General features: G+C 42.1%; 1 protein-coding gene across 4 annotated transcripts in view; it reads right to left on the bottom strand.

The window, feature by feature from the left end:
* The window catches only part of PCBP3 (poly(rC) binding protein 3), a 231,169-nt gene that overhangs the window by 139,039 nt on the left and 67,202 nt on the right, over window positions 1-24,928 (bottom strand). For 2 of the 4 annotated variants that reach the window (XM_025292973.3, XM_025292977.3), the window contains exon 2: window positions 4,415-4,451. The exons of the other annotated variants lie outside the window; for them this stretch is intronic. The gene's annotated coding sequence lies outside the window, so the exon portion shown is untranslated. The remainder of the gene's footprint in view (window positions 1-4,414; window positions 4,452-24,928) is intronic. 4 annotated transcript variants of the gene reach the window in all.

Genomic DNA, 24,928 nt, shown 5'->3' with positions numbered 1-24,928 from the left:
GTGGTACACCACTCCATTTGAAAGCAGGGTGCAGAAATGTGCATGCCACTTATTCCCAGAGGTGAAGCCTGGAGTGAAATAGAGCAGACTGTCTCAGTAGAGGCTTAGCCCCCGCAGCCCCCGAGCACCGCCATCAGCAGGGTCCCCTCTGAGCACCAAGACGCTGTGACAGTCACGTGTGGGGGCAAGGGGGGAGGAGGCGGTGACACAGCAAACATGCGAAACCGAGAGGGCGCGGGGCCTGGAGCCTGTGAAAGGATACAACGTAAGAAGCTGCAGCGCTCAGCTCCCCAAGGAGAAAGATTTTCCATCAGATTCGGCGAGGCAGAGGCCACATGATGGAGCAGAGACGCAGCCCTGCTGGGAGGGCCAGATGGCCATGGCGCTTGGCCCCAGCAGAAGCGGAGGCTGAGTCGGGTAGAAGGCTGCTTTCGTTGTGTGTGGTGTGTGTGTGTGTGTGTGTGTGTGCGTGTGTGTGTGTGTGTGAAATAGTATTTGCTGTACAACCCTTTACATTTTATTTTTAACAAAATTACAAATGTACCTAGTTTTGATAGTTAGAGTTCCACAGAGCTGAAGGTGACAGTGTCGCCTGCCATCTCCCCACCTCGGCCCCATAGGCTCTTGCTCTTTTATCTTTTACCCTCTTGCTATTTCTCTCCCCAGTTCTAACGATCAGTTTGTATGACTCTTCTTGAAGCCAGGATCTTGTGTGTCATCCACTAGCTGCCTCCACCCCTTCCTCTCCCCATCCCTCTAAGTGTTACACCTCCGTCCACCATCCAGCCGGGACCACAGGCGGTTCACTCCTCACACTGCACCTCCCTCCTGGACATGCGAGTCCTGGAGTAAAGGATGGCCTCCCATAATTTTCTGTGTACTTATTGTTGATTCACCTCCAGACTCTTGCCAGGGATCCGTGGCCATCTGACCCCTCAAACACATCAGGGAACAGCCCACCAGCTCCTCCGGGAGCCCCACCTTCCTGCTCCTCCATCCGAATGGCAGAGCCCTAAGGTGTCCCCTTACATACACACATACATATAGTTGCTAGCTGCTGCTGCTAAGTCGCTTCAGTCGTGTCCAACTCTGTGTGACCCCATAGATGGTAGCCCACCAGGCTCCCCCGTCCCTGGGATTCTCCAGGCAAGAACACTGGAATGAGTTGCCATTTCCTTCTCCAGTGCATGAAAGTGAAAAGTGAAAGTGAAGTCGCTCAGTCGTGTCAGACTCTTAGCGACCCCATGGACTGGAGCCCATCAGGCTCCTCTGTCCATCAGAATCTCCAGGCAAGAATACTGGAGTGGGTTGCCATTTCCTTCTCCAGGGGATCTTCCCCACCCAGGGATCAAACCAGAGTCTCCTGCATTGCAGGCAGATTCTTTACCTCTTTACCGACTGAGCTAGAAGAAAAGCCCTGCCTGCTCCCAAAAGCCCATCCCAGGTTCCTGCTGTTCCGTGGGCCAACAGAGCTGGGACTGGGGTCACCGGCTCCATAACCCACTTGAGTGTGGCCATACTTCCCACTTGGGACCGTCTGTTCTGCATGTCCCTGGCCACTGCTTCACCCTCCAGTCTTCAGCCAGGGTAGGGAAGGGGTGTGTCTCGTTGTGGGAGGGGCCGAGTCTTAAACAGGCTTTCCACCGTCTTATTTCCGCTTCTCTCCCTGGATTACCAGGCGCCGTCATCAGTTGAGGCTGAAAGCTGATGACAGGAGAAAGCCGAAGAAGAAAGGTTGGAGGCACAATAAGGGCCTCAGATAAAAGCAAACCTTCTAGGGGTCGGGGCAGGGTGAGGTCCTTGATCAGTCTTAGGGCCGTTTGGGCCCCGGCAGCAGCAGGACAGAGGCCGGACAGGAAGGACCGGGTGTCTGTGTACAGGGGTGCCCCATGAACCACAGGCTGAAGGCAGAGGGGTCACCAAGAAGGACATGGAGTGGGGGGAGGCCCCGATGGAGGAGTCCCATGGCAGGGCCCTGTCTGCATTCACTGTTGGTGAGTTTTAAAGTTCTTTTCCATATTTTCCAGTTGTGTAGTGAAGGTAGTCAATATAATGCGGGGCGGGGGGCGGGGGCGAGTTTGAAAGCAGATAATCATTCTCAGTATCATGAAGAATAAAAGACTAGAGTGAATAAAATGTCACCAAACATTCGTGATCATGATTCCTTAATTCCCTGATCCTAGAGCGGTCGATGGCCCAGTCTCCAGCCCGGCGGGGAGCCAAGTGCCTGTGGAACAAAGCGGGTCAGGGGCCCAGCGGGGTCTGAGCGCAAGCGCATGGAGACGGAAAAAGGCCCATCTGCAGCTGCTCCACCGCACTAAGTTCTCGGAAGACGTGCAAATGGAAAACCGCATTCTTCCTGGGCCACCGTCCCCTGGGAAACATCCGGGGTAGATGAGCTCTGTTCTGGCTTGTCAGCCCCCTGGATCCCACAGGAAGACGCAGGCGGCTTCACCAGAGACAGACATATCTGTTCCAACCAGCTCACAACTCCTAACGGTTCCCTCCCTACCCACAGAAGGACAGGTACCCTATGTAAAACCTGCGCCTTGCCTTAGCCAAGCCTCAGGGGAGCCCCCAAATAAGCCACAGTCCCTAGAGCCACCGTTCTGCCGGGGTGCTGGCGTCCTCAGCACCCACATTCGGCCCACGGGCTGTGCACACGCGGACAGGGAGGTTCCTGGCCAGCTCGCCCCACCCAAGCATGCTGCTGTGTCCAGAATTGGTGGCCGGGTCTGAACCAACGTTTCCTGCATGCCGGGGTAGATATGTGGGCGACAGCAAAGTCCAGGGGAGAGAGGCCCAGCACACACAGGGTGCTGTTTATATGCCTGAGTTCCACAAGCCTTTCCTTGGAGATTTCTGTGAAAATTAGATCCAGATTTACACAATTACAAAGTTGGTCCCACGCCAGCAGGGATCTGGATGTCCTCTAAGAACCAGGTATTATAACAGCTTTAGTCTGAAACTATTCAACACACAGAGGAAAAAAGACCACCCAGCTCCCTGCTGCCACGCTCAGCAGCACAGCTGTCAAGGAGAGATGTGTCTGCCCTGCCCTCCTCCCCGGCCCCGCCCCTTCACGCTCTCGCTCCCTTAGGCCTGGCGCCCTTCCCCCTCCACCACCCACAGGGGGGGCTCTGATGCTTCCCGCAAGGCTCTGCTCAGATGCTCCTTCCCAGGGCTATTCTGACCACCCATCAGTGCCTCCAGACCCCAGTTCTTCTCTGTTCGTCCCCAGCAAGCGTCACCACCCGGCACACTTATTACTCGTATGTTTTATAGGCCCCACGAGAATGTAATAAAGAATGCTGTGATTCCAGAAGCATGCCCAGCCCATCACAGGCATTCTGTCAATATTTGCTGAACAAATGCATCAAAGTCTTTGCTCAAGCAATCTGTAACCTAAGAACTTTTCTCCTCAAACATTGTTCATCTGGTTACCCACCAGCCCAAAGCCCCCTGTGCTCGTGCTCTCTGACTCCTTGCCCCTGTCTCTCATGTCTCCCGAGGGGGCTGCTGGCAGCAGGCCCCGGAAAGTCACAGTGGCGCTCTAGCGCTTTCTGATCTGGATCGGGTGAGCTCAGGACCACTCGGAGCTGTGGTGAAGGTCACCAAAAAGGGCAGATACCAAGTTTGGAGCCCACATTCTGTCATCAAGGCAGCTCCCAGTTATCCTGCCGTCGCTGGATATGAGTGGATGTGAGCTCATGAGGTCAGAGGCTTCACCTCAGAGCCCCATCTCACCACCGACAAGCACAGTGACCAGTGATGTTGCCTCCCAAGCCTTGGAAAGTGAACAGAAGGACAGCACCACCCCCCAGGGCAGGGCAAGGGGCTCGGAGGAGCAGAACGGGCACAGAGCAGCCGCCAGCACGACCACAGCAGCCTTCCCAGCAAGGCCACTGAAAACTTGTAGAAAAATGAAGGCATCTTAAGGGTAAATCTAAAAGGAATCCTTTTAAGGTAGTTTTGCAAAACTGGAGTCACAGCCACAAAGAAATGTCCTTGGGGCCTGGACACGACACCATGACGGCCACAGTGCACACTGGGCACTGCTGGAACCTGGGACAAAGGCGCTGTCTGCTTGGCCCAGGCTAACAGCTGGTTCTCAGGCCCCTGCTGGACAGTGTAGTCAGGGTGACTCTGGAGAAGGTTTTTAGGAAAGAGGGAAACTACCTCTTTTTACATGCTGGCTCTCCAGAAACCAGAGGGAAATGACACACACCACTGACAGGACGCTGCGCCTGACCTGTGATGGGGCCCTCGTGGGACTTGAGGCCAGGCCACAAGGAGAGTCAGCAAGACACATGGCTTTGTATGTAAGCAAGACTTCACAACTCAACTGATGTGGGAAGAATCACTCAGTTTAAAGACATACCTCTCCAAAGGCATCACAAGAAGCGCTACTTACATGGAACCATGTGAAGAGCTTCCCTCTGTAGGCAGCCCTGTAAACAGGTTAAAAAAATTATTATAACTGGAAATCATGGTAGAAAATAACTCAAAGAATGCTCCATCATCTTAGATATCAAATTTTATCAAACTAAATAAATGTTTTAAAAGAATGTAGCCATGAGTCAGTTATTTAGAAGGCTAAAGATAGTCTCCAGGAAAAAGAATTCCGTGAAAGATGGTTGGATTCTAAACTGAGTCTGGAACTTGAAAGACACCAGTAACCACTCAGAGCTCAGTCTCCCCTGAACCCTGGCCCACAGTCCTAACCCTGGTGGAAGTCTGGGCGGTACTGACTCCTACAGCCCTTGAGGTCTGTGGCGAGCAGCAAGGAGAAGAGCACAGTGAGGTGTAGACAGGACCCCCCACCGCAATCCCCACCCACATGGTTTCAGCTCCAAGTTGAAGAACGCTGTGCCTTGGAGCAGGACCTTGGAGCCCAGCCTGTGCAGACTCCCCGGCAGGCAAACAGCTCTGCTCAGGCCTCCTCAGGGAGCCCTGGGGCATTCATCCAGGGAGGACTGATGGCCAGGGGAACTCAGGAGACATCCACTTCTGGCATGACAGTGAGGAGGAACCAGGTGGACTCTCCAGCCTCAAACAATGAAGAAACAGACAGAAGACATGAGACAGGTGCTCAGCGGTGGGACAACAGGCAGCACAGAACAAGGAGCCTGAGGGGGAAACACATGGGATGCGTGCTGGCTGCGCAGAGGACAGTTGGGAAGGTTTCAAGGCCATGGTGCCAGAAGCGGGACCCAGGCAGAGTCAGGGGAGTCTTGAGGTGAGGAAACAGCTGAGGTTCAAGGAGGCAACGGCAGCGAGAACCAGCAGGGTGGAAGACCAGAAAGGAGAGAACTAAGACGTGCTCTTGAGACCAGTGGGGATGCACCTGACTCTTCACCAGGACACTGGTCAACCTGTGTAACTGAGGCCAGGGAACACGTGACAGCAAGAAGCAGGACAAAGTGTCGCCATCACTGGCGCAGCCTCAGGAGTGGACCTCACTCCCACCAACTGGACCAGGGAACCTACGACACGGGGACCACTGGGCCAGGCACTTGGGAGAGCACAGACAACTAGGTGCTGCCTGCTGCTGTCGCTGCTAAGCCGCTTCAGTCGTGTCTGTGCAATCCCATAGATGGGGGCTAAACTTTCCAAGCAATGAGTCCATTTCAAGAGGAAAATCTAAAGTAAATAAAAATGCATAACCCAACAACATACAATCATGATGTCTTTTGTTCATTTAAAAAATACCAGGGATGCAAAGAAGCATGAGAATATATCTCATATGGAGGATAGTTGATCAATAAGAAAAGGAACCAGAAATTACCCAGGAAATAATTAGCACATGCAGTCCCTAAAACAGCTACTATAAACACATTGTACATGTTCAAGAAGATAGAGGAAAGCATAGCGTGTAGGAAAGACATGAAAAGCATTTTTTAAAAGACCCAAATTAAACACACAGAGATGAAAAATACGTCTGAAATGAAAAATACACTAGATGGCATTAACATCACATTAGACACTAGAAAGAAAAGATTAGTCAGTGAGCAGACAAAACAATCTGTGAAGACAGAAATGATCTAAAATGAAACACAGGGAAAGATTCCCTCTTCCCTAAAAACACAGAAATATTTGTGTAATTGAACACTTGGGGCGGGGGTGGAGAACAGGATGGGACAAAATGTATTTAAAGATATAATGACTTTTTTTTTCAAAAATTGATGAAAATTATGAATCCATAAATTCAAGGTCAACAATCCCCAAGCAGAAGACAACATGAAGGAAATAAAATCAAGGTTCAAGGTATATTATAGTTGACTTACCCAAAGAGAAAATCTTCAAAGCAACCAGAGGGAAAAAAAAAAAAAAAGTATGTTCAGAGGAACACAGACATAGTGGACAAGGACTTTCCAGAAACAATGCAAGCCAGAAATCAATGAAATAACATCTCAAAGTAATGAAGGAAAAAGCTACCAACCTGAAAAACTATATATAGTGAAAATAACTTTCAAATCAAAAGCAAAATGAAGATTTTTTTTCCCAATAAACAAAAGCTAAAATAATTCATCACCGACACTTCTAAACCACAAGTAATATTAAAGTAAGTCCATCATACAAAAGAAAAATTATATCAGAAGAAATGTAAAGCACTGGGAACAAAATTCATGAATAAATATAAGAGGCTTTCTTCTTAATTTATAAGATTGTTTTAAAAGATAATGGACTATATAAAGCAAAAATAATGACAATGTATTGTGTGGTTTAGAGCAGTGTAGAAGTAAAAATATCATGACAGTAAGTAACATAAAGGTCAGGAGAAGTGAGATGGAAGTATATTGCTGTTGGGTTTTATACTATAAGTGAACTTGTATATTATTTGAAGACAGACAGTGATAAGTTAAGAATATACACAATGAATCCCAAAGAAACTAATAAAAACAAAGTAGTGATAAAGCTAATAAGCTAGTAAAGGTGATACAATTCATCATAAATAGTACTTGACACAAAATAAGTCAAAAAAAGAGGACAAGAGGACCTAATAGTACATGGGGCCAATAGAAAACCAATGGCAAAATTATAAATTTAAGTTCAATCATATCAATAGTCATATTAAGTATGTGCTAAGTCATTTCAGCCATGTCCAATTCTTTGTGACCCTATGGACTGTAGCCCACCAGACTCCTCTGTCAATGGGATTCTCCCGGCAAGAATACTGGAGTGGGTTGCCATGACCTCCTCCAGGGGATCGTCCTGACCCAAGGATCAAACCTGCATCTCTTACATCTCCTGCACTGGCAGGTGGGTTCTTTACCACTAGCGCTACCTGGGAAGTCCCTTGTTATGTATAAATGGTCTAAAACAACCTCGTTAAAATACAGAAATTTTTAAGATTGGATTAAAAAAAACAGGACCTCACTACAATATTTATAAGAAACCCACTTTAAAAATAAATATACAAATAGATTAAAATAAAAGGGATGGAAAAAGATGTACCACTCTAATCCTAATCAAAAGGAAGTTGGAATGGCTATATTAATATCAGAAAAAATGAGGTTTCAGTGCAAAGAATATTATCAGAAGAAAAAAAAAAGGCATTACATAATAATAAAGGGATCAAAACAACTAGACAGAAGATTAGTAAGAGATACAGGAACAACAGCACTATCAAACACCACCATCGCCCACAATCACATAACTGGCATTTAGAGAGCACTCCATGCAATAACAACCCAAGATACATCCAAGTGTTGGGGAGGACCTAGAGAAACAAGCACCTTCATTTGTCACTGGTGAGAATGTAAAACTGTGCAGCCTAAATGGAAAACAGTTTACCAGTTCCTCAAAAAGTAAAACACAGAATTATCATATGACTTGGCCATTCTATTCTTAGGTATATATCCAAAAGAACTGAAAGAGAGACTCAAACAGACACTTGTTCAAAGCATCATTATTGACAATAGCCAAAATGTGGAAACAACTCAAATGTCCATTAACAAATATGTCCAAATAATGGAATATTCTGTGGCCATAAAAAGCAGTGAAGTGCTGATACATGCTACAACTCAGATGAATTTTGAAAACATTATGTTCAATCACAGAGGTCACATACTGTATAATTCCATTTACAGGAAATACAATAGGTATTGTATTGAATAGGTAAATCCACAGAGATAGAAAGAGAATTAGCAGTTTCCAGGTTATGGGGAACAAGGAATATGGAGAGTAATTACTTAATGGGGATGTGGTATTCCCCTGAGGTGGTGAAAAAGTCTGACTTTGAAATGTCTAAGACTGGGTGGTGGCTGCTCGACACCGCTGAATTCACTGAACTGCACACTTTCTAATGATCAATTATGCATGACACGAATTTCACTTCAGTAAAAAGAAAATAAATATAATAAGGGAATGTGAGAAACTATCGCATGCCAATAAATGGAATTCTTAGAAAAATAAAGCTATCAAAACTCACTCAAGAAAAACCAGATAACTCTATAAGTATTCAAGTTAAAAATCTTCCTACCAATAAAAGAGCCAGTCCAGATGGCTTCAATGGAAGAAATACTCAAGGAAGAAATAATAGCAGTTTCTTACTAACTTGTCCTGAAGATGGAACGTAAGAAACCACTAGACAAATCCTTCTGTTAGGCAAAAGTTAACTTGATGCCAAAACCAAAAAAAAGGACACTATAAATAAACCAATATTCCTCATATATATAGATGCAAAACTCTTACATTTATCATATGTAATCATACAATATAAAAAATATATCATAACAAAGTGGATTTCTATCTAGAAAAGCAACTGATTCTATACAAAAAACAAAAAAAACATAAAAACCAATGTACAGGCAACCTCATTTTATTGCACTTCATTTTACTGTGCTTCAGATATTGGTTTTGTTTTGCTTTTTCTTAACAAATTGAAAGTTTGTGCAACTCTGCATTAAGTAAGTCTATCAGTGACATTTTTTCCAGTAGTGTTTGCTCACTTCATGTGTCTATGTCACATTTTGGTAATTCATGCAATATTTCAAACCCTCCACCAATACAAAGATTACCACTTGCTGAAGGTTCAGATGATGATTAGCATTTTTGAGCAATAAAATATTTTCAAATTAAGGTACACATTGTTTTTTAGACATAATGCTATTGCACACATAATAGACTAGAGCATAGTGTAAACATTAAGTAAGCTGAAGCTCCAGTATTTTGGTCATCTGATGGGAACAGCCCACTCATTGGAAAAGTCCCTGATGCTGGGAAAGATTGAGGGCAGAAGGAGAAGAGAACATCAGAAGATGAGATGGCTGGGTGGCATCACTGATGCAATGGACATGAACTTGGGCAAACTTCGGGAGATAGTGAGGGACAGGGAGGCCTGGCATGCTGCAGTCCACGGGGTCACAAAGATTCGGACATGACTAGGCAACTGAACAGCAACAACATACTGTAAACATAACATATATGCACAGGAAAACAAAAAAATCCATGCGATTCTTTATTTCAATATTTATTTTATTTCTCTGGTCTGAAATCAAACTCACAGTATCTCGGAGGTATGCCTGATATTATTTATGGACCATATAAACAGAAAAAAAGAAAAACTATACATGACTTCAAAGATGCAGACAGAAAAAGCATTTGACAAAATTCAATACCACTCATGAAAAAAAATCCTCAGCAAATTTGGAATAAGAGCACTTTATGAACCTGATAAAGGACCTCCAGTAAAAACCTACACATAACATCACACATATGGGTAAAAGACTGAACACTTTCCTCTAAGATCAGGGACAAAGCAAGTACGTCTCCTCTCAACACTTCTATCCCACAGGATGTCAACTGCACCAACCTCATCTATCAATTCAACGTGATTTCAATCAAAGTGAAAGCAGGCTAAACAGGCAGATAAGGTCATCTGGCATTCCCATCTCTTGAAGCAGTTTTTGTGATCCACACAGTCAAAGGCTTTAGCGTAGTCAATGAAGCAGAAGTAGATGTTTTTCTGGAATTCCCTTGCTTTCTCTATGATCAAACAGATGTTGGCAATTTGATCTCTGGGTCCTCTATCTTTTCTAAATCCAGTTTGTACATGTGGAAGTTCTCAGTTCATGTACTGTTGAAGCCTTGCTTGGTGAATTTTGAGCATTACTTTGCTAGCATGTGAGATGAGTGCAATTGTGTGGTAGTTTGAACATTCTTTGGCATTGCCCTTCTTTGGGACTGGAATGAAAACTGACCTTTTCCAGTCCTATGGATATAAAATTAATTCAAAATATATCATAGACTTATATATAATAACCACAATATAAAGCTAAGAAAAGCCAAAGGAAAGAATAAGAGAAATAAGAATAAAAACAGACCTCCAGTTTTACAAAGAATTCATGAGTATGATATAAAAAACATGATGTCTTTTATAAAAAAAAAAAACAGATAAGTGGGATGTCATGAAAATATCAAACGTTTGATTTTCAAAATACACATAAAAATGAGAAGTCAAGCTACAAACTAGGAGAAAATATTTGCAAAACATATACTCTATTAGGGACTGTACCCAGAATATACAAAGAACTCTCAAACTCAATAAGAAAACAACCTAATTTTTTAAATGGGCAAAATATGTGATCTATTCCTTCACCAGAGAAAGTATGTTGATGGCAAATAAGGACACAGAAAGATGGGCTGGTGAGAAAAGAGGAAAGCACACCAGCCAGACCAGCCAGAACGCAGCACAGGAGCGGAGCATGCGTGCAGGTCACGTGGAGACAACTCTTCCAAATCCTGAATGCCAAAGTGAAAGAAGTAGAAACAGATAAACCTCCCAGAGGGAGACAGTGCACCAGGGACAGGCAGCCCACGTTGGATCAAGAGCTCCCAGCAGCTTGTGAAACACAGGACGGGGAAGCACGGGGCCCTGGGGAGGTGAGCAGGGTGGGCACACAACAGGGGCCTGGGGCAAGAGCACTGCATTCAGGCAGCTCTGGCCACAGTTGCCCTCCCCCCCTCCAGGAGGACTACACTGCCCCAAGTGAGCCCACCAGTCTATAGCCACAAAGACTCTTTCTCCACTGATGATGACTCTGGTAATGCTGGTGGTTTCACAGTGGGACACTCTTGGAACTGCAGATCCTAGGAATCTGCTCATGGTTCCCATTTTTGCTAAATGGGAACTCACACCAAGAGAGATCTCAATAAAGGAAGAAGAGCAAATGCACTGCTTTTACCCAAAACTAAATCCGCCATAGCAAAGATATGACTTCTAGTAGACTGAATTCTCCCTGTTTGGGGGATGGAGTGTCTCCTTAACTCACCCCCTCCAACAGAGCACATTCAGAGCCCTGCAGCGCCAACATGAAGACAGGGTAACTAGAGTTTAAAAGAGCTTCTAGGGGGAGGACGGGCAAGGATGACTCAGCTCCATTTCTATCATAGAATCCACCAGTGCAATTACTGTGTCCAAGTAATTACACTCCTGGTGATGGTCTCAGCAGAAAAGAGACGGAGGTGGCAGGGGGTTGAACTTCTTTACTCCTCCACCTCAAAAAATAGCATCTCGAGGCCAATGCATGTTGGTGACATGATCACCAAGGAACCAGAAGCCAAGACCCCAAAAGGCCCTCACCTGACCTCTAGCCCAGCATTGTCCTGCATGCCATGCCAGGCACACTCCCTTGCCTGGGAGAGCATGTTTTTACCTTGTCCACATACCCTTGATTGCAAATTTCCTCTGCTTAGAAGGTCAGTGTTATGCCCACAGCACCCATGCACGTCCCGAGATAATTTTTGTTTTATTTTCCTATTTATGATCGATCACACTCAATGTATGTGAACATAGATGTGCATGCCCACATTTCAGTCTTTTTAGGTTATGTTGATGGACTTCAGTCACTACTAACCAGCAAGAATTTATAAAAGGATTTTGTTTCAATCTCAGCACATGGACTTATTAAATTAAAATTTTAAACTACAATTTTTACTATCTCACTTTTCTGAGTGGGTCACTCTCACTACCAGAATCAGACCCAAGAAATCTGCTTGGCCTCTCACCAAGGTATTGAAGTCGCCAAGGCAATGGCACCCCACTCCAGTACTCTTGCCTGGAAAATCCCATAGATGGAGGATCCTGGTGGGCTACAGTCCATGGGGTCGCTAAGAGTCGGACATGACTGAGCGACTTTACTTTCACTTTTCACTTTCATGCATTGGAGAAGGAAATGGCAACCCACTCCAGTGTTCTTGCCTGGAGAATCCCAGGGACGGGGGAGCCTGGTGGGCTGTTGTCTATGGGGTCACACAGAGTCGGACACGACTGAAGCGACTGAGCAGCAGCAGCAGCAAAACACATTTACTAGACTTTCTAGACAACAACTCCCCAAATATAAGCACTTCAATTAGTGGTAGAAAGTTAGTTCTGCAGGCCCCTACCCTGGACCTCCCAGGGGAGCACATGCCAGGCAACAGTAAGTCCTGGTAGGAACAGAGGCCGTGTGCTCAGCCCCGATCTTTACGACAACGACTGCAGATCCTTGCAGGACACACGCTTGCTCTCTGTGTAGCAAACTTAGGAAGTGCAGAAAAGCACAAGAAATACACTGGGTTGGCCAAAAGGTTCATTCAGGTTTTTCCATAACATCCTGAATGAACATTTGGCCAACCCAATATTTAAAAGCATCTTCAATTCCCAAACAAAAGCAATGACAGCAGTAGAGGGTATTTTCTTCTGGTAGTTTCTCATTGTAACATTCACATATTTTTAAATAAGGCAGAATATATATGCTTTCAGAACAATGTAATATGTCTGTGTCTATAATATTTGCAGAAAATGTTCACAGCAGCTTGTTTTAGCTTTTAAACTGTTTATTGAGGGGCTTCCCTAGTGGCTTAGCAATAAGAATCCTCTTGCTAATGCAGGAGACGTGGGTTCAGTCCCTGTATCTGGAAGATCCCCTGGAGAAGGAAATGGCAACTCAATCCAGTATTCTTGCCTGTGAAATCCCATGGACATAGGATCCTGGCACACTGCAGTTCATGGGGTCACAAAAGAGTTGGACATGACTGAGTGACTAAACAACAGCTGTTTATTGAAATTCAAAGAAATATGTCTACGAAAATCAAATATCTATTATTTGAAGTTACTTGTGCTGCTTTTATGCCTAGAACAATGCTTCTGTATATCAAAGATCAGGCTAATTTTCACATAATTCTTCTCTAACTAAAAAAAAAAAAAGGACTTCCCTGGTGGTCCAGTGTCCCCAAAGCAGGGAATATGGGTTGGATCCCTGGCTGGGGAACTAAGATCCCATATGCCATGGGGAAACTAAGCCTCACGCCACAACTGGAGCGCCTGCACACTGCAATGAAGACTTAGGACAGCCAAAAGCAAAAGGATAATATGTATCTATATAGTTTCTCCTATCGGAGAAGGCAATGGCACCCCACTCCAGTACTCTTGCCTGGGAAGTCCCATGGACGGAGGAGCCTGGTAGGCTGCAGTCCATGGGGCCGCTAAGAGTTGGACTCGACTGAGCGACTTCACTTTCACTTTTCACTTTCATGCATTGGAGAAGGAAATGGCAACCACTCCAGTGTTCTTGCCTGGAGAATCCCAGGGACAGAGGAGCCTGGTGGGCTTCCGTCTATGGGGTCGCACAGAGTCGGACACAACTGAAGTGATTTAGCAGCAGCAGCAGCAGTTTCTCCTATGAGTATAAAAGCAATGAATGTTCACTTCAGAAAATTCAGAAATGTATGAAAACAGGTTTTAGCAATGATCCCAGTTCTCAGAAACAAACAATATAACCCTTTGGTTGCACCTCCTTGAGGCCTTTAAAATACACACACACATAGACCTTTATTTTTTGTCAAATATGCTGTTTTTACCTGTGTTTTGACTTCATATTCTGGGCTCATTTTTCCATATTATGAATCATTCCTATAAACATTAATTGCTGCCTAATAATCTATTGTGTGTATAAGTCCAATAACTGATTTACTAAATCATCTATTATTGGGCATTTGGGGTGCTTCCTATTGTTATTTATGTAAATTAATGATGTAATGAACATCCTCTGTACATAAATGTAATGCTTATCTGATTGTTGAAAATAAGTTCTTAAGAGTAGAATTTTAAGCCAAGTGCCTGATTTTTAAAGCTTGTGATACACAGGACAAAGAGCTCTCCAGAAACTTGTCTCCCTTCAGTCACTTTCTGAGACACAAAATAGTGACATCTCAGAGTCTGATCTCTGTGATTCCTTGCCAAAACTCCTTTGTATAAACCTTCTCAACATATATGCCAGCAAGACGGTCAGAGAAAGAGGTGCATGCATTTGTCCACTAATACGGAGGCCTGGCACCTTTTCATGGTTGTTGGCATCTGTGCTCCTTTTGTAAACCACCTGCTCAACAATCACCAGCAAAGCAACTACATGAGAGTCGATGAAACTCATGAGGATTATAAAAAGGACACATAACTAATTTATGGCCAAAGATTCAACAAGTTTAAGTAAATCTATTGTAGAAAATATGAAATTCATGTGTTTTTAATATTAGAATTAAACATTTTTAGTAACCTAGTAATAACTGAATTGAATTGGGATGGAATCAGTGTGAACTGAGGGTTACCACAAACACCCATGTGCAGCTCCAGAGTCAAGATTTCAGCCTCTAACACTACTTTCCACAAAAGGAAAAAACATCCTTTGCTGTTTCTTTTTGTTTCTATGACTGAGGCAGGAGGTAGCAGAGAGCCTAAAATTGACAAGTGACTCAAGAAAAAAAAATACAAAATCTGAATAGAGATAGGTATAGATAATATAGTATATAGAGATATATCTATATCATCTATAGAGATATATCTCTATATACTATTGCTATACTATAGATATACTATACTATACTATACACTATAGTGTATACTATATACTATATCATCTCTATCTATATATATAGATGATATACAGACATTTCAATGGAAGAATCTAGAAGAGAGACATTTATAGCAATGCAAATTTACCCCCAAGAAGCAAGAAAAATCTGAAATAAACAACCTAACCTTATACCTAAAGGAAGTAGAAAAAGAACACATATAATTGAAAGCTATTAGAAGGAAAGAAATAATAAAGCTCGGGGCAGACATAAATGAAGTAGAGACTAAAAAAAAACCAGAAAAGATGAATGATAAATGAAACTAAGAGCTGGTGCTTTGAAAAGGTAAACATAATTGATAAACCTTTAGACAGACTCATCAAGGAACAAAAAAAGAGAAGAGCCTAAATATGTAAGATCAGAAATGAAACTAGAGAAGTTATAACACCACAGAAATAAAAAAGATCACAAGAGACTGCTCTGGTAAACTAAGTGCCAATAAAATGGAAAACCTAGAAGAAATGGACAAATTCCTAGAAATGTATGATCTCCGGAGGCTGAACCAAGAAGAAATAAAAAATATGAACAGATCAATTACCAATAATGAAATTGAATCAGTAATCTAGAAAAACCCTCAACAAAAAAAGTCTGGGCTAATCAGCTTCACAGGTGAGTTTACCAAACATTTAGAGAAGAGTTAACACCTATCCTTCTCAACTGATTCCAAAAAAAACTGCAAAGGAAGGAATACTTCCAAACTCATTCAGTGAGGCCATTATCACCCTGACACCAAAACTAGAAAAACATATCACCAAAAAAAGAAAATCACAGGCCAATATCACTGATGAACACAGATAAAAAATCCTCAACAAAATACTAGCAAACCAAATTCAGCAATGCCTTAAATGGATCATACACCATGATCAAGTGGTATGATACACCCCAGGGATGGAAAGATGGGTTAATATCCGCAACCAATTAATGTGATACAACATATTACTAAATTGAAGAATAAGAATCACATGATCATCTCAATAGATGCAGGAAAAGCTTTTGACAAATTTCAATATACAATTATGATAAAAGCTCTCTACAAAGTGGATAGAGAGGGAATAAAAATAAAAGTCATATATGACAAACCCACAAGTAACATCATATTCAACAATGAAAAGCTGAAAGCATTTCCTCTAAGATTAGGAACAAGACAATATTCCCATTCTCACCACTTTTATTCAACATAGCATTGGAAGTCCTAGCCACAGTCAGACAAGAAAAAGAAATCAAAGGAGTCTGAATTGGAATGCTGAGTGCCGAAGAACTGATGCTTTTGAACTGTGCTTTGGCATTAGTTTGAACATGCTTTGCATTGCCCTTCTTTGGGATTAGAATAAAAACTGACCTTTTCCAGTCCTGTGGCCACTGCTGAGTTTTCCAAATTTGCTGGCATATTGAGTGCAGCACTTTCACAGCATCATCTTTATGGATTCGAAATAGCTCAGTTGGAATTCAATCACCTCCACTAGCTTTGTTGGTAGTGATACTGCCTAAGGCCCACTTGACTTCGCATTCCAGGATGTCTGGCTCTAGGTGAGGGATCACACCACTGTGGTTATCTGGATCATGAAGATCTTTTTGTATAGTTCTTCTGTGCATTCTTGCCACCTCTGCTTAATATCTCCTGCTTCTGTTAGGTCCATACCATTTCTGTCCTTTATTGTGCCCATCTCCGTATGAAATGTTCCCGTGGTATCTCTAATTTTCTTGAAGAGATCTCTAGTCTTTCCCATTGTATTGTTTTCCTTTATTTCTTTGCATTGATCACTGAGAAAGGCTTTCTTATGTCTCCTTGCGATTCTTTGGAACTCTGCATTCAAGTGGGTATATCTTTCCTTTTCTCCTTTGACTTTTGCTTCTCTTCTTTTCTCACCTATTTGTAAGCCCTCCTAAGACAACCATTTTCCCTTTTTGCATTTCTTTTTCTTGTGGATAGTCTTGATGGTCCTGCGCAATGTCACAAATCTCCATCCATAGTTCTTCAGGCACTCTGTCTATCATATCTCATCACTTGAATCTATTTGTCATTGTACAATCGTAAGGGATTTGATTTAGGTCATACCTGAATGGTCTAGTGATTTTCCCTACTTTCTTCAATTTAAGTCTGAATTTGGCAATAAGGAGTTCATGATCTGAGCCACAGTCAGCTCCTGGTCTTGTTTTTACTGACTGTATAGAGCTTCTCCATCTTTGACTGCAAAGAATATAATCAATCTGACAGCAATAACCAGCAATATAATCAATCTGACCAACCTAGACAGCATATTAAAAAGCAGAGACATTACTTTACTGACAAAGGTCCATACAGTCAAACGATGGTTTTTCCAGTAGTCATGTATGGATGTGAGAGTTGGACCATAAAGAAAGCTGAGTGCCAAAGATTTGATGCTTTTGAACTGTGGTGCTGGAGAAGATTCTTGAGAGTCCCTTGGACAGCAAATCATAAAGGCAATCAGTCCTGAATATTCACTGGAAGGACTGATGTTGAAGCTGAAGCTTCAATACTTTGGCCCCCTGATGCAAAGAACTGACTCATTGAAAAAGACCCTAATGCTGGGAAAGTTTGAAGGCAGGAGAAGGGGACAACAGAGGACAAGATGGTTGGATGGCATCACTGACTCGACAGACATGAGTTTGAGCAAGCTCCAGGAGTTGATAATGGACAGGGAGGCCTGGCGTGCTGCAGCGCATGGGGTTGCAAAGAGTTGGACACGACTGAGCAGCTGAACTGAACTGAACCATATGATTCAACAATTCCACTTCTGGGCACTATCTAAAGAAAACAAAACCACTAATTAGAAAAGATATATGCATTCCTTGTTCACTACAGTATTATTTACAACAGACAAGATATGGAAGAAGCCTAAGTGTACATCAATAGATGAATAGATAAAGAAGATGTGGTATATAAATACAAAGGAAGGGACTTCCCTGGTGGTCCAGTGGCTAAGACTCAGTGCTCCCAACGCAGGGGTCCAGGTTCAATCCCTGGTTGGGGAATTAGACCCCACATGTCACAATTAAAGATCCTATACGTCATATCAGAGACTGAAGATCCTATGTGCTACAACTAACACCTGGCACAGCCAAATAAATAAAAATAAATATATATTTGAAAATAACATATATTTTAAAAATAAATAAATGGAATATTATTTGTGACAGCACTGACAGACCTAGAGAGGATTAAGTAAAAAAGAGTCAGAGAAAGACAAATATAGTATGATTTCATTTATGTGTGGACTCTCAAAAAACAAAATGATTAAACAAACAGAAACAAAATCATAGATATAGAGGGCAAAAGGGTGGTTGCCAGAAGGGAGAAAGGAAAGGGAAGGAGAGAAATAGGTGAGAAAGATTAAGCAGAACTAACTTCCAGTTGCAAAATACATGAATCACAGACACAAAATGTACAGTGTGCGGAGTATAGTCAATAATTACGTATATATTTGTATGGTAACATATCATAACTAGACTTAGGGTGATCACCTTGAAATATACAGAAATATAGAATCACTATGTTGTGTAACAGAAACTAACATGGTACTGGAGGACAATTATATTTCAAAAACAAACAAAGGCAGAGAAAAAGAAATCAGATTTGTGATTACCAGAGGCAGGGGTTTGGGAGGGAGAGCTGCATGGAGTCAAAAGATACGAACTTCGAATTATGAGATAAAGAAGTACAAGGGGTACGATGTACAACAGGATAAAAATAACACTGATGTACGTTATATGTGAAAGTTGTTAAAAGATTAAATCCTAAAAGTTCTAATCACAAGGAAAACAATTTTTTTAAATTTTTTTCAATTTTGTATCTATATGACATGATGGATGCTCACTAAACATACTGTGATAATCATTTCATGATTAAGTCAAATAATTCTGCTGGGTACCTTAATTTGCACAGAGCTGTATGTAAATTTTCTCCAAATAAAACCGGAAGAAAAATAACCCCAAAATGTAATAAAATAAAAAATACAAAAATTGCACATCACACACAAAAAAGAAAAAGAAATTGGACTTGATCAAAACTGAAAAGTGTTGTGCCTCAAAGGAAACTGTAAATAAAGAAAGGGAGAATATAAGCTACAAAATGGGAGAAAACTTCTATCTGATAGGCATCCAGAATACATAAAGAATTACAATTCAGCAATAAAAAAGACAACTCAATTAAACAACAGGAAAAAGATTTGAATATACATGTCCCCAGAGAATCTATATAAATGGCCAATAAGCAAGTGAAAAGATTTGAAGCATCATTAGTCATTAGGGTGTATATATGTGCTCAGTCACTCGGTCATTTCTGACTCTCTGTGACCCCATGGACTGTAACCCACCAGGCTCCTCTGTCCATGGGATGTTTTCAGGCAAGAATACTGGAGTGGGTTGCTGTTTTCCTCCTTCAGAGGATCTTCCTGACCCAGGGATTGAACCCATGTCTTCTGTGTCTCCTGCATTGCAGGCAGATTCTCTTATTGCTGAGCCATCAGGGAAGCCATAGTCATTCAGATCAGATCAGTCGCTCAGTCGTGTCTGACTCTTTGTGACCCCATGAATCGCAGCACGCCAGGCCTCCCTGTCCATCACCAACTCCTGGAGTTCACTCAGACTCATGTCCATCAAGTCAGTGATGCCATCCAGCCATGTCATCCTCTGTCGTCCCCTTCTCCTCTCGCCCCCAATCCCTCCCAGCATCAGAGTCTTTCCCAATGAGTCAACTCTTCACATGAGGTGGCCAAAGTGCTGGAGTTTCAGCTTTAGCATCATTCCTTCCAAAGAAATCCCAGGGCTGATCTCCTTCAGAATGGACTGGTTGGATCTCCTTGCAGTCCAAGGGACTCTCAAGAGTCTTCTCCAACACCACAGTTCAAAAGCATCAATTCTTCGGTGCTCAGCCTTCTTCACAGTCCAATTCTCCATCCATACATGACCACTGGAAAAACCATAGCCTTGACTAGACGAACCTTTGTTGGCAAAGTAATGTTTCTGCTTTTCAATATGCTATCTAGGTTGGTCATAACTTTCCTTCCAAGGAGTAAGCGTCTTTTAATTTCATGGCTGCAGTCACCATCTGCAGTGATTTTGGAGCCCAGAAAAATAAAGTCTGACACTGTTTCCCCATCTATTTCCCATGAAGTGATGGGACTGGATGCCATGATCTTCGTTTTCTGAATGTTGAGCTTTAAGCCAACTTTTTCACTCTTCACTTTCACCTTCATCAAGAGGCTTTTTTTTAGTTCCTCTTCACTTTCTGCCATAAGGGTGATGTCATCTGCATATCTGAGGTTATTGATATTTCTCCCGGCAATCTTGATTCCAGCTTGTGTTTCTTCCAGTCCAGCGTTTCTCATGATGTACTCTGCATATAAGTTAAATAAACAGGGTGACAATATACAGCCTTGACGTACTCCTTTCCCTATTTGGAACCAGTCTGGCTAATGCAAATGAAAACTCACAATGATAGACTATGTCACACCCACCAGAATGGCTATAATCAAAAAGACTGACAATAACAAGTGTTAGTGAGGATATGCAGAAATTAGAACCCTCATATAATATTGGTGGGAAATATTTTTTCTGCCATTTTGGAAAACACTCTGGCAGTCTGTCAAAAAGTTAAATATTTTGTTGCCCCATGACTCAGCAATTTCACTCCTATATACTTAAGAGAATGAAAAATATACATTCATACAAAAACCTGTACATCAAGTTCATTACAGCATTAATCACAATAGCAAAAAAACAGAAACAATCCAACAATCCATTAATGGATGAAAGGGTAAACAAAATGCTATATTCATAGGATGGAATATAATTCAGCCATAAAAAGGAATAAAGTACTAATACATGCCACAACATAGGTGAACCTTGAAAACATTATGTTTAGTGAAAAAGTCCATGTACCACATTCTATATGATTCCATGTATATGAAATGTCCAGAATGGGCAATCCATAGAGATAGAAAGTAGATTAATGGTGGGGAGGGACTGGAGAAGGGGAGAATAGGAGGTGACTGCCAATGGGTATGAGCTATCTTTCTGGGTTGTAGAAACTTTCTGGAATTAGATGGTGATAGCTGTGCTAGATGCACAGCTCTGTAAATATGCCAAAACCCGCTCAATGATAAACTCTAATCAGGCAAATTTTATGGCATGTGAATTATATCTCAAATCAAAAAATAAACATAGTAGACATCTATATACTTACAATGAAGAATAAAGAGTTGTCAACATTTTGCTTCATTCGCTTCAGATCTCTATTTAAAATGCTTTCAGATGCCACTGAAGCCCTACACCCTACTGATAACCTCTCCTTCTCTATAGGGAAGTAATGACATAATCTAAACACATCACTAACATTCAGGTGTTTATACCTCTACTGGCTGTGTAAATATGCAAAAGCAAAGATACCATACAGCACCCATACTTTTATAACTTGGTTTTTCACAATCAGCATTGTTACTGAGATTTATGCATCTTGATATGCAGAGATCTGATTCATTCTTTTTAACAGAATAATTTTTAACAGTGTGAAGAAAACAAATGTTTGGATCCACTTATTGAGGCCAGTGAAAGAGGAGAGTGAAAAAGCTGGCTTAAAGCTCAACATTCAGAAAATGAAGATCATGGCATCTGGTCCCATCACTTCATGGGAAATAGATGGGGAAACAGTGGAAACAGTGTCAGACTTTATTTTTCTGGGCTCCAAAATCACTGCAGATGGTGACTGCAGCCATGAAATTAAAAGACACTTACTCCTTGGAAGGAAAGTTATGACCAACCTAGATAGCATATTCAAAAGCAGAGACATTACTTTGCCAACAAAGGTCCATCTAGTCAAGGCTATGGTTTTTCCTGTGGTCATGTATGTATGTGAGAGTTGGACTGTGAAGAAAGCTGAGCGCCCAAGAATTGATGCTTTTGAACTGTGTTGTTGGAGAAGACTCTTGAGAGTCCCCTGGACTGCAAGGAGATTCAACCAGTCCATCCTAAAGGAGATCAGCCCTGGGATTTCTTTGGAAGGAATGATGCTAAAGCTGAAACTCCAGTACTTTGGCCACCTCATGCGAAGAGTTCACTCATTGGAAAAGACTGTGATCCTGGGAGGGATTGGGGGCAGGAGGAGAAGGGGACGACAGAGGATGAGATGACTGGATGGCATCACTGACTTGATGGACGTGAGTCTGAGTGAAGTCCAGGAGTTGGTGATGGACAGGGAGGCCTGGTGTGCTGTGATTCATGGGGTCACAAAGAGTCGGACACGACTGAGCGACTGAATGGAACTGAACTGATTGAGGCCAGTTGCGTAGTTCCCAGTGTCTTGTTACTACAAACACTGTAGGACCATGTCCTCAGGCACTCGTGGGACCTTCTAGAACAAATGCTGAAATGGCATTGGTGGGTCCTACTAGGTGCACATTGTTAACTTCACTCATGTAACCAAATCAGTCTCCAAAGTGGTTATACCAACCTGTACTCTTAACAGCAAGGTGTAAAAGTTCCCATTTACCCACACCTCACCAATACTTATTAACTGGCATCATGCTTATCAATCTGATGAGTAGAAATGGTCTCTCACTGTTTTCATTCACATTTCATAGATTAATAGAAAAATCACACAGTTTTCATACATTTATAACCTTTATGACTTCCTCATTTGGGATTTTTTTAATAGCCTTTATCCACTGTAAGCTTATTCTTTCTAGATCTTTGATGTCAATCCTTTTCAAGTTATATGACTTTCAAATGTATCTGCCTGTCTGTAGTCTGTCTTTTAATTCTATAAATATCTTCCGCCACACAGATGACTTTTCTACTTCATATAGACAAATAAACCAGTCTTTTTCCTTACAGTTGGTTCTTGGTTTAAGAAATTCATCTTCAACCAGATGTCAAAGACAGTCTTCTGTCTCCTGTAAATTTCAGTTTTGCTTTTTACACTCAGGATTTGATTCCATCTAGAATTCAGTCTCATATATAAAGCATTTTCTATGGATCTAATTATAATCTTTACCATAGGAGTAGAAGATTATCCCAGCAGTTCCTCTGCCCATGGACTTGTAGTGTAACCTTGTAAAGTATGAATTCCTTTGGGCGTAGGGTGTGGGGGAGTATGGACGTGGTTGGGTGTGGGCATATCTGAGTGTGTGAGTATGTGGGTATGTGTAGGTGGGTGGGTCGATGTGGGTGCATGTGAGTGTATATGGGGGGGTATATGGCTGGGTGTGATATGAGGGTGTGTGAATATGTTCCCTACTCTGTTGCACTGGCATATTTGTCTGTCCCTGGTCTAATAATGAAGATATCAAATATTACACTTTTATAATAAGCTTTAACATTTGAATGGGTAAGTCCCTTTTATTTTTCTTCAAAAGTAATTAGTATTTTGATCCCTGATTCTTCAACCTGGATTTTAGAATCAGCACTTCCAAACCCACGAGAAAACCTGTCAGGATTTGATTTTGCAGTTAACTGACAAATGTCATTTTAAAATACTGATTATTCACACTATTAACAAGACCCTGATGCTGGGAAAGATTGAAGGCACAAGGAGAAGGGGACAACAGAGGATGAGATGGTTGGATGGCATCACTGACTCAATGGACATGAATCTGAGCAAGCTCCGGGAGTTAGTGATGGACAGGGAAGCCTGGCGTGCTGTAGTCCATGGCATCGCAGAGTCGGACGCAACTGAGCAACTGAACAACAACAAGATACAGTTAATATTGTTTATTTATGCCTACTTTTTTCATTTTTTGATCAATCCTATCAAAGATTGAAAATTTTGTTTTCTTGACAAAGGCCCAGCTTTTTATTACTCATACTTTTCTTTGTCTTACAAGTTTCTGTTCTTACTGCTATAATTTCCTTCCTTCTACTTTCTTTTGCTCTCCTGCCTTAAGACGAACACTTACTTGATCAATTCTGAGTCTTTATTCTTTTCAAGCACTTAACTCTCAAGACATACACTTCCCTCTAAGTACTGCTGGTCCCACAAGCCTTCATTTACATCTCTGGAGTCAGCCAATCTAAATACTCCCATTGTCACTTCCACTTTAACTTGAAAGATTTTAATGCTTCTTAATGGCTACCCACTCCAGTATTCTTGTCTGGAGAATCCGTGGACAAGGGAGCCTGGTGAGACATGGGACAAGGACCCCTGCAGTCCATGGGATCACAAAGAGTCAGACACAACTAAGCGACTAACACAAACGCCAAATACATAAACTTTCTTTCTTTATGCTTTTATAACTGAACTCTGACTTAGCTTCATTTGGTCAGAGAATGTACCCTGAAAGAATGTGAGATTTACATTGTGACCAAATACAAAGTCAGACTTTGAAACTGTTTCACATGCATTTAGAACTTATGTATTCCCTAATGGCTGCATTCTTTTTATATGACCAAGAGATAGAGTTGTTCAAATCTTGAACACTTCACTCATGTGTGTATTGGATCTATCAATTCCTGAGAAAGCAACATTAACACAGTCCATATGATGGCAGATTTATCAATTTCACCTTATAAATCAGCCAATTTTCCTATATAACTTTTAGTTATTACAAATATATAAACTCAGAATCAATCTGTCTTTATCACAACTATTTTCTTTTATCATCATAAACTACATCTTATATTAAAAAGCCTTCTATCTTTACATGTGTTCATCTGACACTAACAGACAACCCCAGTTTTAAGTGCCTAGTACATTTTCTTTATATAAATTATCAAACTCTCTCCCGGGTGATTTTATTAAAAGCATTTGAATGGATTTGTTATTGTGTCATTCAAATCCGGTCTTAACAGCCACATGTCCTCATCAGCTCTCTGGGCACCCTGAAACACAGGATTTGCCAGAGGACTGGATGTAGGTTTGAGATAAGCAGTGATGTCAGGGAGGCTCCAAGGCCTCAGCTCCATCAAGTCAGACATGAGGGCTGCAATGGAAGCTCAAGAGTTCAGCTCTGGACCTGTGAAGTCTGAGATGCTCATGAGCCTTGCGAGTGGAGACATCAAAGAGGCAGACAAACAGTCCAAG

The sequence above is a fragment of the Bubalus bubalis genome, chromosome 1, assembly GCF_019923935.1.
Source record: "Bubalus bubalis isolate 160015118507 breed Murrah chromosome 1, NDDB_SH_1, whole genome shotgun sequence".
NCBI lineage: Eukaryota > Metazoa > Chordata > Mammalia > Artiodactyla > Bovidae > Bubalus > Bubalus bubalis.
Note: the sequence above shows the minus strand (reverse complement) of the source record. Positions and strands in the feature narration are given on the sequence as shown.